Raw genomic sequence first — 14,695 nt, 5'->3', positions numbered from 1 at the left:
CGCCTTGCAAGCAGTCTAGGGCATCGTCGATACGTGGGAAGGGGTACACATCACGACGAGTAATTTTGTTGAGGCGGCGATAATCAACACAAAATCGTTTGGAGCCATCCTTCTCCTAAACTAGGACGACGGGAGACGACCATGGACTACAGTATTCTCCAATTACTCCGCGTTGCAGCATGTCATCGACTTGTTGGGCAATAACACGGCGCTGAGTTGGGGACACCCGATACGGCCGCTGATGGAGAGATGGGTGAGCGCCAGTGTCGATGAGGTGGGAAACGGTCGTCGTGCGGCCCAAGGAAGATTGCGGAATGTCGAAGGAGGCGCGGATTTGATGGAGAAGGTCAAGAAGTTGCTCGCGGTGGCGCGGTTCTAGAGCGCTGTCCACAGAATGGTCAAAAAGGTCCCGCTGTGGCGGAGCTGAAGCCACACGAGTTGGAGTCAAGGCGTCAACTTGGCAAACAGGGAGTGACACATCATCAAAGGCAAACAGAAGGTCCACGGGCTCGATGCGGCCGAGGCACTCCCCTTCGATCAACATAGCGGGAGATGCATGAGGATTGGCTACCAGAAGTGTGCAAGCGCCGTTGTTCATGTCCAGGACGGCAAACGGCAGCGGTAAGTGGCGGCGGCGGCAGACAACGTTAGAGGGCACAAAGAGAACTGTAGTGGCGGTGGTAAAAGAAGCAGTGAGGGGAACCAGAATAGCGCTAACGGGTGGGATGGTTGTGTCATGAACTACGAGGAGTTTGGCCGCAAAACGAGGACACGACTCGTGGAGCAGGGCATCAGACGGTGCATCACTTGGTTCAATGAGCTCTACTTCAGGATTGGCGCAGTCAATGCTAGCATGATGCTTGGACAGGAAATCCCAGCCGAGAATGACGTCTAAGAACATGTGGGGAGAACGACGAATTCGATGATGTACAAGGCTGCAGCAATGACGACGCAAGCAGTGCAGACAGCTGTCGGCTGTATACTGTGAGCGGGTGCGGTACGAAGCGATAGTCCCTCGAGAGGCGTAGTCACCTTTCGTAGGGAGCGGCAGAGTTTTTGGATGATAACTGATACAGCGGCCCCGGTGTCGACGAGCGCAAGAGTATGAACACCTTCAACGTGGACAGCAGTAACATTCGCGGGATTAAGACGAGGACTTTGAAATTCTGTCGAATACGCAGTGCGTGCCTCGCAAACTGCGGCGGTTAGTTTTCCGGCTGAGTAGCGGGTCGTCGGCGCATTGGCGAAATGGAGCGGCGACGTGGTGATGGCGAACGACGAGGCAGGAAGTCCGCAGGGTCAGAGGGTGCTGTTGGAGGACCCGATGGGACGGGGAACTGGGGGGCCAAATAAGGTGACGCAGGCCGTGCAGCAAAGGCCATATTTATTCGGCGCCGGCAGCATCGTGTAGTGTGCCCAGGGATGCCGTAGTGGTAGCAAATAGGCCTGTTGTCTGCAGTGCGCCATGGAGATGGCGTCTGACGCAAGGGGGGAGCAAAAGCTGTTGGTGCCGAACGCATAGGGGGCGAAGCATAGGCATATGCTGGCTCAGGAGGTGGACTTGAAGTAACTTCGGGATACGTGCGACGCAATACATGAGGAGCCGCCGCGAATGCTGGAGCGTAGCTCAGTGGCGCAACGCCGGACAATGAAATTGTGGGCGTGGGGAACGGCATTGAGGGTGCAACCGGAGCTGATTGAGAAGCAGGATTAGGGACGACTTCAGATAGATGTTGCTGGATTGCACGGCGAAGCTCCGGAACAAGGCCAGTTGGTGGCGACTCCTTAACATATGGCTACAAGGACAGTTGTCGCGCGACCTCTTGACGTACAAAAGCCTTGATACCTTCAGAGAGGCTAGATGACTCCCTCTCCGCGGCTAGTTCAGCAAGTGATGCTTAAGACTGGCGAATCAAAACATTCTCCTTGCGGAGTTCGTCGTAGCTTTGACAGAGGTCGTAGATTTCCTTGACCGTAGTCGGGCCTTTGGCGACGAGCATGTTGAAAGTGCCGTCATCAACTCCTGTGAGGACATGACGTATCTTAACAGCCTCGGTCATGGTCGGGTCAATGCGGCGACACAAATCAACAATGTCCTCAATGTAACTGGTGAACGTTTCACCGGGCAGTTGCAGTCGCGACCGAAGACGCTGTTCCGCGCCGAGTATCCGGACGGCGGGGCGGCCAAAGACATCAGAAAATTTTGTTTTGAAATTCGCTCAGGTAGTAAAGTCCAATTCGTGGTTTCGAAACAACAGATTAGCGACGTCGCTCAAGTAAAAGATGACATTATTGAGCTTACGATTGTCGTCCCAGCTATTGTGACGGCTGACCCGGTCGTAAGTGGACAGCCAATCGTCGACGTCGTCATCGCTGCTTCCACTGAAGGTGGCGGGTTCCCGTTGACGAAGGGCACCTGAGCAGGTGACTGGCGGAGGTAGGTGCAATGAAGTAGGCTCCGTCATTGGGCAGTCAACGTTCTGCTGCGAAGTTCCAGGGCGAGATGGGTACAGGGAACCTCAGATTGACCTCCACCAAGTGAAATGTGGATTTAATAGCTGGTTCGAACGTCTAGCGCTGGCAGTAATTCGGGCACAGCAGGATCGAATTACCAGCCGCAGGGCACTGATTCAGCGCGAGAGAGATGGGCGCCGGAGACAAGCGATGATGATGGCGATGCCACAGCGTTGTTTGTTCTTTGTCTTCTTTACAACTGTATTGAATAAATGTGGCCAATTATCGGAAGGGGTTCATACGTAGATCATATGTGTGTTCGAAATGAATTCTATTGACGGTCAATAGCTTCTAGGATCCTATTTTTTAAAGATATCGCATAAAGTAATCATACACATTTTTCTAAGGGCGCGGACATTTCTTTGTTTTTTTTTGTGATACGAGAAGTGTTTTAACTTTTATGTGTATCTTCGACACCTACGCAGGTGTCTCTGGAGCTGCCTTTAACGCTGCAAACATCAATGCCCTCGCTTTTGGCGCATATTTCTCATACGCTCTAGGAGTGCTGTGGGAATTAGGCATTCCAGAAAGATGTACTCCGCTTTCTCTCGGGTAAACCAGAAGGGAAACCGGTCAATATTTCCCTACGTCGCAGTGACGAAGGCGCGTTGCCTGTACCCATTCCCTTTGTGGAGGTCGTGCGAGTTCGCGGTGTCTTTTTTTAGCCAAGGGAGGTCTCTCTACGTGTTTTGAATGAGGCAGCTGTGTCCCGAGCAATGCGTATTTTAGCAGAGCCAAGGGCATTCAACCGATAGCTGGCCGCCAGAGAGGCTACGGTGGGAACTCGAATGTGCGTGTGTGCTTTTTGTGTTGCTCTATTGACGATAATGCTGTTGCGCACGGGGAGCCGCTTGGCGTCACTCGCAGGTACCTTTGTTTGGGATGGTGCTAGTCCGCGTGTTGCCCGCCACTTTTTACACTTCCCATTGGGCAGGCAGGGGAGGCTTTGGTCTCCTCTGCCCTATTGCGCACGGGGAGCCGTTTGGCGTCACTCGCAGGTACCTTTGTTTGGGATGGTGCTAGTCCGCGTGTTGCCCGCCACTTTTTTCACTTCCCATTGGGCAGGCAGGAGAGGCTTTGGTCTCCCCTGTGTTTCAACACACGCATTTTGGCGTTGAACCTGGTGAACGAACTCCTCGACTCTGAAGCGTACCTAGGGCACTCATTATTGTTATACTGGCTAGGGAATGCGCGGCGAGCGTTTACCCCTGATCGCCACCTAGGTGCATAAGCCGAGTGTCCATCACCCTTTTATAAGGCGTTGGCACGAATGAAGGCTACGCTCGACAGAAGCTTCCCAGACGTCGATGATGGAAGCACACCAACAGCACGTGTTAGCGAGCTGATGGCTTCTACCCGGCGCATGTCGGAAAAAAATAGGAAAACCTCGACCTCAAAGTGGTGCACTTGGACTCACCCTAGAGTACTGAGTGAGGTACGTGACTTTGAATGGGAAAGACAATGGACGTCGTAACGCGGTAACGCCTTGCCGCTTGGAAAATTGTGTCAAATGAGCAGTGCGTCAACTGTGGCGGAACGGAAACTTTACAGCATGTTTTATTTCAGTGCGCGGTAGGATGGTCAATGTGGCATTTCGTAGGGAGAGCTGTTAATGCGCGCAAGGGGCCGAATGCTAGACGCCGGCGCGGTGCGTTTGGCAACCTGTTCTTCATCGCAGCATTGTTTGTTTTATGGCAGCGACGCTGCCTGGCTGAGGCACGCCGCACGCCTGTGAGGTCAATGTACTCAGCTCTGAAGAGACTGCGCTTCCTAATATGGAATCACCTTGCGGAACTTATCGACACAGATGAGGAGGCGCAGTTTCTGCGGCACTGGCGCACGCGGTATTTTGTTATCCGGCCGGCCGGGTTGACCATGCTGGCCCCATTATATTGAAATGCTTTTGTTCGAATATTATTTTGAGTTGCATAATATTTGTTTTATTTGGCAAAAATGCAATGAATTGTTTAACGTACTAGGATTGTACCACATTCCGGAAATGTACTTAACTGTAGGGTGCTAGACCTATATCTAGCACATCTGCGTGTCTTTACCAGTTCTCGAACTATTTCTATGTTTGTGGAAACTGTTTGGTGGAAAAAAACTTCTTCTCTTTGTGTGTACATCAGTACGTATTCTCAGTTTTAGAGTTGTAATAAACTTCTCTTAATGTGTTACTTTGAAATGAGACGTCAAAACTAATCGCTGTTTTCAAAATCCTGCATACCGTCTGTATCGCTATCTGTAAATAAAGGCGATAGATTTACATAGGCTAAGAAAGGAAATCTTCCACTCGGAAACTGTCGCTAAAGCCGTTGACATGAATTGGCGCCATAAGTTTATGATAAAATAGCGTGAACTGATTCACATGAACAAGGAAGGTCGAGATGTCGGTTCTAGTGGCGATGCAGACTGAGGCTTAGATTCCTGTAGTGCCAACGGCGCAAGATCATGGCTACATGGTTCTAAAAACCTACCTATAAACTTCTAGCCACTTTGTACGCAATCTTCAGAGCGCTATGGGACGACATGTGTAAACTCAGTGTAAGGTCACCTACCATGAATGATTTCAACTCAGCATCCTGAAGTTTTTGTATTACATCCTTAAAAAAGCAGACATATCAAAGATAAGTCACGAATTGAGATGCACTGGCTTTTGCACTGTGGTTTATGAGATGCATCAAAGGTCTTGCTAGCGTCTATTACACTTCATGAATTTTCCTCAGTAAGAATTATAAAGCTGAAGTCTTTCAAAGAATAAAAACAGATTCATATTTGTCCCCTGTTTGAGACCATACCTGTATATTACAAAATTCAATTATCCTGGCACCGAGCAAGGAAGCACAAACCTGGCAGGGAGTCAAGAGGAGGAAATTCAGGTAAAGGCATCACAGCGTTCCTCCTCACAAAACCACCCTAGCTTTCAGTAAGGAACTGCACTTTACTGATAACGTTTCAAGATAAACTGAATGAACTAATCCCAAAACCACACAATAATGCTGGTTTTACAAACTCTGGTGGCTAAAGGCAAATGACAACAACGTAACATTGCAGCGTATCGAGAACTAAAAATTAAAGAAGCGGCCACCAGGCTTATAAGGATCAGCGGGGAATAGCTGCACATATAGTTTTCATGATTAACACTGAGCACACAAACGGCCATTCGCGTTGACCTCAAGTAACTTTATTTTATTTCACTTCTGGAGTCTTTCACGGAAATTCGTAGGAATTTTGTCATGTTTTTTTACTGTTGCGAACTTAAGAAATTCAGCTGCGTGAAAAGTTAGATCATTAGCGATTGAACTGCACATGGAGCTTGAATAATTGCAGCTAACGTAGCTCGTTGACTTTCACATTACAATATACAAAACATTACAAAATAACTAGTACCTGAGCAGATGATACTGGCTTTTTTTCTCTCGTTTTTATGCGCTTGCACAAGATCCGGCGGGAAATGTTTTAGAGCGAAATGGTTACGGCAATGTTGACATTCATGATTGGTGGAAAAAATGGTATTTTGGCGCACAGGGCTTAGCAGTTTGCGATCTTCGGTGAATGTGTGGACATTAGTTTGTTTTTAAGGTACCGGAGTATGTATGCACCATCTGCGTAAGGAGCACGCTGAACTATATCACGGTTTCTTGAAGCAAAAGTATAAAAAAGTTAAAGAGGAGACTCACGTTTCCTCGTCATATAGAGCAAAAGCCTGTCTTCAAGGTCGTCTCGATCTTAAATGAAAGTGCTCATAAGTGGACTAGGAACCACAAAGAGTTCCGGCAAGCTATAGTCATTAAAGCCTTCCCAACATTCATTAAATGCAAAACTATGACGTCTGACTACTTTAAGTGTGTTTATATTAGGGTGGAGGCGGCTTTTAGAATAAACGAATAGTGCATACGCCTAATATATCTATTTTTCTACAGAAGCCCGTTGTCAAATTTTCTGAATTTTTCTTCCTTCGGAGCGGGTAGGGGCTAAAAGCAAATCATGCCTCTGCCAGACTGAATGAGCTATGGCTATGGCTCTTTAGAATACGTACCATATCACCTCCGTGTTTGCTGTTTTTGTTCCAGCGATGATGGCGACGCTATTGCCAGTCTTTAGAAACGTCGTTTAAATCGCAAATGGCATACAAATCTGCAATTCTGTAACCGCATTTGTGGTTCAGTGCAGCCGGGCATCTCTGAGGTCACATTTTGCCTTGAATGAGGACATGTGTATTTCAATTATTGCCAAAGAACGCAAACTGCCAACCTGCACGACGATGTACAGCTTGTTCCAGCGACTATGCTGTACGACATTGGCGAGCCTATGTGGGGACGCAATGGTTTGCGCCAAATGTGGTGTAAATGCACAGAAATGGACACAAATATAATGCAACCATCGCCAATAAACGATGAAATGTAAGAGCATAAGCTCTTACCCATCGCAATCTCATTTCGCATGCCATGTTGAGCATGTAATGACGATTCCCTTTTTCAAACACACCTTAGTTTTCTAAAACTAGCCTGCCTGTCATACCCGACACGGTTGCACAGTGTTAACAACCCCGGCTACTTAACCGGAGTAGCCTGGTTCGATCCCGACCGCGGTATCCACGTGAAAATGCGCCCGTGGGCTATGCGATGTCAGTGCATGTTAAAGGTCCACAAGGGATCGAAATTATACCGCATTCACCACTATGGCACCTCTTTCTGTCTTCTTTCTCTCCCACCTCCCTTCCGTCCTTGACGGCGCGGCTCAGATATCCATCGAGACGTGTGACGAATACATCCGTCTTTCCTCTCATCCAAACCAATTTAGCAATCTATTGTCACGCCCCTTAAGTTACACCTGCGTTTCAGTTGCAATGACCGGAGGTCGTCGATAGGACACCCTCACATGTTTTAATGTTTGAAACGACTAGACATTTTTCGTGCATGAATTGAACTAACCATTTAACATTGCTCCAAACGCCGCGTGAGCTGCGTTTAGCCACAATTTTGAACCAATTGGTTCCCGTACCCCATTGTGGCCAATAATATTAATAATAACAAAAATAATAATTAGTTCGTAGGAAAGAAAAGCCGCACTATCTGTCACATTTGTTATGTTTACATCTGAATCACCCAAAAAAGGGTTTACGCGTGGGCATTAAAGGCAATGAGAGAGCAGACGCACGTGCTGCTAAAGCCTGTGACAAGCAAATAAAGAGTATAAGCATACCTTACAAAGACTGTATAAACCTTGTACATCGCGAAGTAAAAGAAAAATGGCAGACTACCTGGGAAAGTGAAATGGGAATTAGAATACACTTTGTGAAGCCCATTTGAAAGAGAATGAAAGTCGAGCCGGCATCAGGAGCGATTCATAGAATAAAATCTTATGCCGGCTCCGTATTGGACACATGCACCTGACACATAATTTTCTGTTAACAAAAGAAGAGAAACCCAGATGCGAAAACTGCAGAGAGGAATTAACTATTAACCACGTTTTATAATCATGCACAGGTCTTGAAAGACTAAGGAAAATAGTTTGCCAAATTCTACAAACAACACATCACTTTTCACCCAAAACCAATTTTAGATGATGATGAACTTGTTGATTTGTCTTGTGATCTCAGTCTTATAAGGGAAGCAAATGTTTTACACAAACTGTAGGAAAAATGAAACTTGCTTCAGCAACAGAAACTAAAACCTTGTGCTTAGCACATCATGGCTTTAGCAGCTTAAGCGCAATTAAAAATCGCAATTGAAAATCGCAAAGTTTTCTGAAAGAAGGAGACTTTTTAAACAATATAGTTTTTAACACACTTATTTTCCCCTTTTTCACACACACAAAAAATTCACCTTGCTCGTGGCGCATGATAACCTTAGTTGCTTATGCGCCAAAAAACACAACACAGCAACAGCACAAAAATGGTTTAAGAAAGGAACGTGTGAGGGAAAGTGAAAATCGAGAAAAAGGAGCCGTAGTGGACGGCCTCGGATCATTTCTGACCACCTGGGGATCTTGACGTGCGCACAGCACACGGCTGCCTCTTCATTTCGCCTCCATCGAAACACAGCTGCCAGTGGTTGGGACCGAACCTGGATATTCCGGCGCAGCAGTCAGGCATATGTTAACCCCTGCACCATCGCGGCGAAGCACCTCATGTAATAAAAAAACTTGACATCGGAGCCGCCAGTAGACCGACAGAAATCGTAAAACATCGGACGTAAACGTTTAGGCTCTTAAAATCCAGCAACGTTTGCATAGACAAAAAGCGTTTGCTTGCAGTATATGCAGCTGGGTAGCGCTCAGACGACGAAATGAGGCGAAAGCTACTGCGGTAAGCGAGTCCTGAAAAGATGGACATCGTTATTAGTTTTGGCGTGCATGCTCGTAGCCTGTCTCCAAGCATGTGTTATCGATACAAGTTTGGCATGTAGATCGGAGCACGCCGATCGGTCATTCTATGACGTTGATGATGAAGACGTTTATTGAAGGGATAATTGGCTTAGATTTAGGAAAAAGCTGATCGGGTCTCTTGTCCGGAACACCGTTGGTAAAAAACGCTGCCCGTGCTCTTTCGACGAGGGCTCGTTGTTCCTTGAGGTCCGAGCAGGACAGGGCCGCCTTCCAGCCTTCCCACGTTAGCGGATTTATTATGTCAATACTGGTATTTTGTTGACAAGCCCATAACATATGGTATAGGTTTGCTTTCTGGCCACAATATTTGCACTGAGCAGAAAAGGACTCGGGCTCAATGGCGTGAAGTGTTGCTGGATTAATAAATGACATAGTTTGTAACCTTCCAAGGTGGCACTGTTCTGGTTTACTGAGACCCTTAGCGGGCTTCAGGAATGTCTGCCTATCAAGGCGAAAGTGCCGTAATATCTCTGAATATGTTGTGAATGGAGAGGGGGAGCCTAAATTATCAAGGAAGGACGTGACTGGGAGATAAGATATACCTCAAGAGTGGAAGAGCAAATTCCTTCCGCTTCCGCTCCCTAACAACATGCACCCGGAGCATCATCATGCTTGACGAGTGGCGAAAGGAAGAAGATGAACGAATATTATTGAAGAGAAGAAGGATCCTTCTTAGTGTACGCTGCGGGTCCTGTAGCGGGGATATCAACAATATCACTGGTGCACCAAATGTAGGTCGTGGACGGGCTTTCAGTTCGTAACGGGGATACGCAGGCTATGGAGGAAGCGGCGATAGCCCTAGCCGAAACGCATTCCGCATCGAAATACATAGTTACAGATTCCCAGGCAGCTTATATAAACTATATGCGTGGTAGAATCACGCCGCTAGCCTGCAAAATTCTGAGTCAGTGTAGGAGTTCAGCTAATATCGAAGGAGCTAACATGGGTACTAGGTCACCAGGGAGTTGAAGGAAACGAGCACGCACTTTTCTTCCTCGGACACTCTAGAAAATGTTTTTCCCCACGTACACCGGTAGCGAAGGCTTCATAGACACCCACGCATTCCGAAAAGGCTACTCATGGTCGCCCCTATGTACTGGATGGCGAATACACATCATGACCTTTAAAGACATTGCGCCTACGTATGTTGTCGGGGCTAATTATAAAGTGGCACTTTCTAGACCCACTTCCGTGTATTTAGAAGACGCTCCTTCTCCGGGGAACATTTAGGCGCTTGCCTGTGGCCTCTAAATGTACTCGATTCGTGTTGTTCCCCTTGTGTTGGCAGTATATGAAATGTTGCTCTCTACGATGAGAGAGGAATGTAGGAAACCAGCAACTTTACCCGAGAAAGAGGCTCAGCAAACCTATTGCAAATATTTGTGGAAATACTTTGCCGCAGAACACAGAAGGTATGGACCATAGAGCGCTTGCTTACTCGCACAATTGACAATACGAGATATTCGTATTCGTTGTAGCAACCGTTCAAATGCGACAATATATTATAACAGATAAATAGCCGCCACAACTACCACCTACCTGAATATATATGCCACCTATAGACACACGTAAAGCAGGCGATACATTCAGACAACAGTTCTCGTGTGAACTTCCACCAGAAAGCGGTGTGTTGGGACACAGACGGTAGTCTCCCTGTTACGATGAACCGCGTTGCTTCGGTTGTTCGCATGCCGCGAGCTCCGACACAGACCCGAGCCCTTAGGAGGAAACGAAAAGCATGCCTCAACGGCACAAGAAGGGTTCGCGCAGGCCTTAGGTGAACCCGAAAATGGTTAGCAAATTTAAGAAGTAGCCCACGAAATAGCAATCACTCAAAAACAATTCGCGTATTAGAGGAAATCTTCGAACCCGGAAAATTTTTAACCAAGATAGTTAACCTTGTACTATTCTGCTGAAGCCCAGTGACAAAGACGGGGTAGACTGAAAATTACTTCTATCTGCTACGTAAGCACCGTAACAAGGCCTTAAAGCCGCAATGCCAATGCGAAGTTAGAAAATAGTGCAATAAACGTCTTGCAGTGATAGTAAAAAATTCAGCACGATGCTTTTTAGCAAAACAGTGTACAGTATTCAGAAGACTTTATTACGGTGTAGCGCATTTGGAGAAATCGGGGGGAAATCCGAAGCAGAAACACAGTTATAAGATATCGCATAAAATACGTACCGGAAGACGTCCGGTGGCACCGTGATAGGGCAGCAACCGGGACTCCATTGAGACCTAATACGTAGTTGCAAGACAGATGGTTCCTATGCGATCTAAGTTTGAAGGCAGCTTTCTGAGTGCAAACTGCGCATTTAGGTAATCTCTCGAAATCACCCGAGAGGGCTACAGGCTGCTCTCGTGTAATACCCTTAAAGCGGAACTTCATTGCAACATATTTGTGTTTTTTTATCTTGTTTTGTTCTGGCACAGATATCAAATGAGCAGCTTTTGATGAAGTGCTTACCCCTGGTTGGTGGTTGTGCTGAAATCCCGCTAAACCGTGTTTGGGCTTTGGCTTGGGCACCATTTTGAATTATGCTCGGCCATGCTTCACTGGGTACCGTGTCTGCGACAGTTCTTCCCAGACCATCGTGGCGTTTCCGGAAATCGCCTGGGTGGGTGAGTGCTGCCCACTCGAACCCTGCATCGAAGGCACACTTGGGGGCCCCTCTCGGCAGTGACCCTATTGTGCTATCGGGCGTCAACGAATGTGTCTACCACACCACGTCTTTGTGCCGCACTGTCTTTAGAGAATACGGCGGCTTATTTCCGCCATAATAATTGTCTTCTAGACAGCGTTCCATGTATTTTCGGTAGTTTTCTCGCCAGAAGCCCTATGTATACATATATGAATATTTTGGTTCCTGCGGAATAAATTGATACTTTTTTCCTCAAGTGTAATATTGGTAGGGAAATTACATAGCTCATGAGCTCAAAAAGTCGCGATGATGTTCATGATATATTTTATAATCGGCAAAGTAAGGCCAGGTCCATTGCATGTTTTAGCACACTGGCTTTTGTGATCATGGTCGGCTTGGCGGGCGACGTGTAGACCACGCATGCTGGCAGACAAAGGACGAAGAACTTGCAGTAAAAAGGCGAAGCTTAACTGTATACATGAAAAGGACGAAACAAAGAAATGTATTTAATAACTAGAGATTGGCGGCCGGGCGAATTGCTACAAGAGATGCTCAACAAAAACTTAAGGTCAGTTTCATGAGCTGGCGCGTTAACTGAAATATATGAGCTCCTAGATCTCTTTTAACCACTTTCTTTAAGCTGGCGCGTGCCTGCTAACGCTGCCGTAGCTTTAAGACAACCGGTGCCCGCCGCGCGTAGCGATTTCAAATAACCGGAACTGAACATTGCATGCGAGGAGAACCGCAAGCAGCGCAGCGCTCTCAAAGCTATGCTCCACTCTCCCGCTCGCTAAAATGACCTCGCTCTCTATAAGCCATGCATGGTGTGTACGCGCAGCCTTCACAAGGACACGATATGAGGAACACGGGGTCCATGCGGTGGGATGCAAACATGGGACAGCGTGCCTTTTCGCCCATGTCGATGGGGGCGAGAAGGCACAAGGCGGTGGCCGGTATTGCGAGCTGCGCTCCCGTCTGGAGGTTCTTCGGCGTACACTCCGAAATATTTAAAATGGACTGCTGCAGCCTTACAAGCAGAAATATACTATATATAAAGTGGTTGAAAAAATACGCTTGTTTATTCTTCACATCCATATGCAATAAGAATAATAGGTTTCCTTAATTTTGCGGTAGATACAGCGTTTAATTCTGTTTTTAACACTTAACAGCCATTTATTCTTGAAATCGTGTGGCAGTTTGTCTTGCCTTTTACATGTCTGCAGCAATTGGCAATGAACACATTCTGCACCTTTTCTTCCAAATGAATCCAAGAGGTGCAAATCCAGTGGGCAGCTTTCATTTCTGTATATCTTTCCCGATGCCATTCAGTAACTTGCGCTTGGAGAAGCACGTCCCTCTTTCTGGTTGAACGATGAGGGGCACTTTGTGACACGCTAGTCTTTGGTGAACAGCGCAGGGCTGACGATACTCTTCCCCGCTGACAGACGGCTTATAGGGTCAGCTTTCACGCAGTGGCCTGCTTTGCATATCCGCTTCGTAGGTTTTATTGTGATAAGCTGCTCATGAAATGAAAAAGAATGTGACATGGTACTCTCTTGAATATTAGGTTAATAACAACATATCACTCAGTAAACGAAAAGGGTCATAGGAGATCATATTGCGCAAGCAGGGCCTTTATCGACTAAAAGCACTGTAATGCGCTGGTTTTGACAATGGATTGCATACATATGTGTCTCTATATGTGCGCAGAAGAAAGCAGCGGTGCTTTATCTCAGCTCCTCAGTGATGAGAAAAAACGTTCAATATCTTATACTGCCACATATCTGTCAGTTGTTGCCAAAGCGAACTAATTTCAGGCCGCCAAACTGATTTAGATGACGTTCTATTTCAGAGTCTTACTTTATATCGGTAAAAGTGGACTCAACGTAAAAACAAACCGGAACAAAGATAAGCAATGAACGGAACTTCTATAAAAAGTGAATACAGGCGTATATCGCATTACATGTGAGTCAAATAAAATGAACTGATCGTAAAAGTATATCGAGGTGATCATGTTTCTCTCGCTTAAAGAACTTTTAGAGACGAAGATTGATGAAGGCAATATGAACTTTGTACGAGATTTTAACCCGGCTTTCTTTTAATTTTTGCAGGCTTTCACAAGCCAGAACAATTTTATCCGGTTGTAAACGAACTCTCCCTTGTATTAACATTGCAGGCTAAGCCCATATATTGTGGACCTATATATCGACCTTAAAAATAGTATTTTAAAAACTGTTTTGAATTCTAGAGCTTTCGCGCTGGGTCCTCTGGCGTACGAAATTGCATACATACTGTTCTCAAACAAACTTGCGTCAGTTCATAGTTTCTGCTAAATAAATAGAATTAACATGCAGTTCAAGAATTATGTTGATGCATGAGTGCAATTTGCACATTGCAGAACAATGCACCAACCCCGCAGGCGATGCCGTCAGGTTCATTTTCAGTGCGAATGGGCCATCCTTTGCACACGTACGTGCATTTTCCTCGGTACGATGTGGCCCTCTGATAGTCACAAAGAAAAAAAAAAGGTTAAATCACTGGGTATTATTCCTTTTTTGTCAGCTATTAAAAATATAATTTTGATTCAGTCACACTGTAGTTATTTACCTTTTTCTTTTGAATTCTGTTAACATTCGGCAAATTATAAAACAAAGCTAAAGGTTACTGACCAAACGAAACTCCTTGAAATCCTCGGCGCGTGTTACAAGAGGTGAAATGGTGTGACTCAAAGCCATTCATTTTATGCTGTGAGCATACGTTGCACTCATTAGAAGTGTAATAAGTGTTTACTTGATACGTGTTTGTTTGCAAGAAGTATAAACAATAAAATCACTTCTCGTTTGTAATAATATTGTTTTCAAGTATAGGAGAATTTCCTCCAGTAGGGTGTGAAATTCTCTACTGCTACTGTTGCTATACCGGTGGACTGCTGAAATCCCCAACAAACATTGTCTTTAGGCTAATTATTATGACCAGTTACAGCATCCAAACAAGACGACACTCTTCACTCTATGCATTCTCTTACTCAACGCTTACACTCTGTTTTGCTAGCAACTTGGTGTTTATTGTACCAACCATCCAAAGCCGTTGCATGTCTCGCTCCAAAGATAGCTTATAATACTGATCGCCTAATATTATGTTACTTTAG

Source organism: Amblyomma maculatum, chromosome 3 (genome assembly GCF_055883805.1).
Source record: "Amblyomma maculatum isolate TAMU_Amacu chromosome 3, ASM5588380v1, whole genome shotgun sequence".
Lineage (NCBI taxonomy): Eukaryota > Metazoa > Arthropoda > Arachnida > Ixodida > Ixodidae > Amblyomma > Amblyomma maculatum.
This window is presented reverse-complemented; position numbering follows the sequence as displayed.